Source organism: Sinocyclocheilus grahami, unplaced genomic scaffold (genome assembly GCF_001515645.1).
Source record: "Sinocyclocheilus grahami isolate Dianchi unplaced genomic scaffold, SAMN03320097.WGS_v1.1 scaffold1012.1, whole genome shotgun sequence".
Classification (NCBI taxonomy): domain Eukaryota; kingdom Metazoa; phylum Chordata; class Actinopteri; order Cypriniformes; family Cyprinidae; genus Sinocyclocheilus; species Sinocyclocheilus grahami.
Window position 1 is genome coordinate 9,024 of NW_015506191.1, and position 4,330 is coordinate 13,353.

A 4,330-nucleotide genomic window follows, 5' to 3' on the forward strand; every position below is an offset into this window, starting at 1 on the left:
TTTAAGGTCGGAGAAGATCCCCGCCTCTCAAGATGGGCTTGTCCAATGAGAAAGGCCGGTATCCCAAGTGTGAGTTTTGAGATACTGGGGAGTTTTATGACTCTTTGTGTGGAAGCGTGGTAATTTGCATATGGAACTTGAATCGAAATTATTAAAGATTCTCAGGACACTAATATATTGCCTCTGTACCAACATATAATATACACGCTTGTTTCGATCATGAGAAGGTGAATTCATAGATACTAAACATGGTAGGATTACATATAGGCAGGATGACAGGAATGGGTTCCATCATAAGCATGCATAAAATAGTCTAAAAATATCAAAGACAACATACACCATGACCTGAAGGATACACTGTTCATTCAAAGAAAGGTTTTCCTATGAATTAATTAGTAGAAAAGTCCATTTCTACTGTGCCTTGTGCCTCTTGCGATGGAACATGCAGTGATTTTCCCTGCTTCGAATTCCATTAGGTCATAAAAGTATCTGGTGTCCGTGTTGCCATGGTAACCAGGGTCCTGGGCCCTGTTCACAGACAACTTGGCACCCAGTATGTTTATTGGGTGAGGGGTCTGTGAACGTTTGTTAATCTAATTAATAATTGATTTGTTAAATCAAATAAAAAATGGTGTGTCTGATTGGTCCAGACGCTACATATGTCTAAGGGTGCATTATTTTGTTTATATATTACTTGGGAAGGCCTCATACAGGCAAATATGTAACTGCTGCATGTTGTAGAGGAAATTAAGGAATTGCAAGTATGCCTTTACTTTTTATGTAATATCTTTGTATTGTAATCAAATACAATTGGTATTGGTATTGTTTTATTGAGAAAGTGGTTTATTAAGAAAGACACCACACGTTACTGTAATTATTTTATTAAGAATGTTGTTTATTAAGAAAGACACCACACATGATATTGTATTTGTTTTGAGAAAGTGGTTTATTAAGTAAAACACCACACTTGTTGTTTAAGCATTTATTAAGAAAATGTTTATAACATGTACGTATAAGCAAGAGCGTTGAAGAAAAAAAGAAGGTGAGCATTACCTCAGCTGGTGTGTTTCAGACGAAGCTTTAAACACAGAAGAGCAAAGAATCCCGAAGAAGAAAAATGAGAAGATGCAAGTCCTTATATAAACAACATCTTAGGGGATTTCCAGTATGATGTCACAAGACATTGGGATCCACCTGCTGTCTATAAAAGACTGAAGTGCCATGATGAAATCAGATTCTGCTTCGAGACCACCTCTCTGAAAAGAACCTCTCCGGCACCAGAACCATCGCTGATATTGCCTTGATAAAATAACTTTTTGATATAGTTTATTTAATACTTATATATAGTAGTTGTAGAATATTTGTACTGCTTACTTATTAATTGTAATAAATAAACTGACTTGTATTTATATAACCCAAGTCTGCCTCCCCTGGCATTGATTTATAGCTAAGCCAGAACAGACCACAGAGAAGTCTTCTGTGACCTGTTTTGTAAGTATGAACTCAGATGCTTAAGAGATAGGACAGATTTGACTTACTTTATCTAACCTGAGAAAAAATAAAATAAGGTAGAAGGTGTAGGAAATTTAACACCATAAAACAATATACAGGTCATCATTTGACAAATGAGGGGGACTGTCTTTCCAACTGTATGTTTTTATGTTTTGTTTTTTTTGCCACGTTTACTTTGTCTTCTTGATATCAATGATATCAAATGTATTTTTTGCAGGTCCCTGGAAAACCTAGAAAAACCTTAAAGGGTTAGTTCACCCAAAAATGAAATTATCCCACAAATTACTCACCCTCAAGTCATCCTAGGTGTATATTACTTTCTTTTTTCAGGTGAATCCAGTCGGAGTTATATTAAAAATTGTCTTTGATCTTTCAAGCTGTTTAATGCCACTCAGCAGGTGTTGCATGCATCAGTCCAAAAGAAGTTAAATAAAAAGCGCCCATCCATAAAAAATGTCTCACACGGATCCGGGGGGTGAATAAAGGCCTCCTGTAGCGAATCGATGCATTTTTGTACGAAAAATATCCATATTCAAAACGTAATAATCACTTTAATCTAGCTTGCGCCAACAGTCCTACACGGAAGCAGCTCCGGGCAGATGACGTATGAGTTCAGCATTGCACATGCGCCGGTAAGTCTCGTGAAAACCAACGTTTGTTAACAGGAGCAAAGGAAGCAATGTTTCTTTACCTTAGCAAAGGAAAACCAGGCTCCTCTTGGCTTATATTGAAATCCTTCGACATTCTTCTTTACAAATCCTCGTTTTGTACTTCTAAGTGACCGTTGTTTTGTTTTGATCTCTCCCCTGCACTTTCTCGTTCATCACTTCTGAGCAGCGCATGTGCAGCGCTGACCTCATACGTCATCTGCCCGGAGCTGCTTCCATGTAGGACTGTTGGCGCAAGCTAGATTAAAGTGATTATTACGTTTTGAATATGGATATTTTTCATACAAAAACGCATTTTGGCACGCCTAGAAATTCTTTTAAGTAAAATATCTTTGAAGTATGATCCCATTCATATTTAATTTTTTTAGCACATCAGGAGCATGACAGGAGCATGAAATTGTCCAGTCATGACTTCCTGTCACAGAGGAATTATAAATATGAGGAACAAAAAAACAAATTCCCTTAATCGTCCATCTCAAAGAGTAAAACCAAAGAATATAGATCAGGGCCCGTATGTATAAAACTTCTCAGAAATGCTCTCAAGAATAGTCTTAAGCTTTGACTTAAGTGTCAAAAAATTCTTAGTAAAAAGTAGAACTTTTCTAAGACTAGGACACTTTTATAAAGATGCTAAAAGCAACTTTCAGTAAAGTCTAAGACTGATTCTTATGTGTTGACTGAGGTGACACTTCAGTGTTGTGAACTAAGGATTACAATGATGTCAACACAAAATGGCCGACCTCGACCTCTGAATCAGCCAATAGTGAGCCTGCTCATGTAAAGTCACAGCACACAACACCAATCATTTAATGTAACTACAATAAAATCATTTAATTAAGACTGAAATATTTTAATTTAAATGTATTTTTAAATGCTTTGCATTGTGCAAAATTATCACAAACTATTACTAATGCTTTGTTTAATGGTATGTCTCCTCATTTACAGTTAGAGCAATGATGTGAACATGAGTTCCATCAATGGCTCCAATAACTCCAGGAAAGCCCACAATCCTCACAAAAGTGGCTTGTTTTTGCAGTATGGTTTGGCAGTCAGTTGAAAATTCAATAAACTGCCATATAGTAATGGCCAAAAGTGATGTCCGGTCTAGGAAATTTGAAGGAAACTTGAGCAAGGCACCGAACCCCCAACTGCTCCCCAGGCGCCGCAAAAAATGGCTGCCCACTGCTCCAGGTGTGTGTTCACTGCTGTGTGTGTGCACTTTGGATGGGATAAATGCAGAGCACTAATTCCGAGTATGGGTCACCATACTTGGCCACATGTCACTTCACTTACTTACTTAATATTGATGCTTCTCAATCATCTTTTAAAAAAGCACCAATAAAAATTCTTATGTGTTTAGTTTTACTAACATTTCTCATTCTGCATGAAGCACTAATAAAACAGGATCTGAAAGCCACTCTGTGAGCTTCTCTTCACACTGCATGTGGTTTATATTGCATCATGGCATGATCAACTTCTTAGTAATGTGTCTTAGTTAAGCACTGTTTTTCTTTCTAAAGTACTTCCTCTTTCATCTTAGTCTTGCAGTTAAATATTTATGCATGTCTGATGTAGGCACATCTTTCTAAAAATGTTTATAAGAAAAAAAATTAATAACAGTTTTTACTGACTGTGTCACTACTCAGTCAAAAGTGTAAAACATACAGTGACCAGTTTAGTCTGATTCGCCAACAAATGACTTGAGTCTGTCCTTTTAGATGTAAATAATTTATATAAATATAAAATTATACAATGTGACAACTGTATAAACTCTTCTGAATAAACGGCACATTCTGTGTGTGCATTAATAATTAATAAATGATTAGTGTGTCCACTTTACTTTAAAGTTCACTTTCACAGGTTAATGATGTTCATAACTCATTAATAAATGGTTCACAGGTGTTCACTTTACATTAAGGTTTGCTTTCACATGTTACTAACGTTTGTAACTCATTAATAAATGCTTCACAGGTGTTCACTTTACATTGAGGTTCACTTTCACAGGTTACTAACGTTTGTATTTCATTAATAAATGGTTCACAGGTGATTACTTTACATTAAGGTTCATTTTCACAGGTTATTAATGTTTATAGATCATTAATAAATGGTTCACAGGTGATCACTTTACATTAAGGTTCATTTTCACAGGT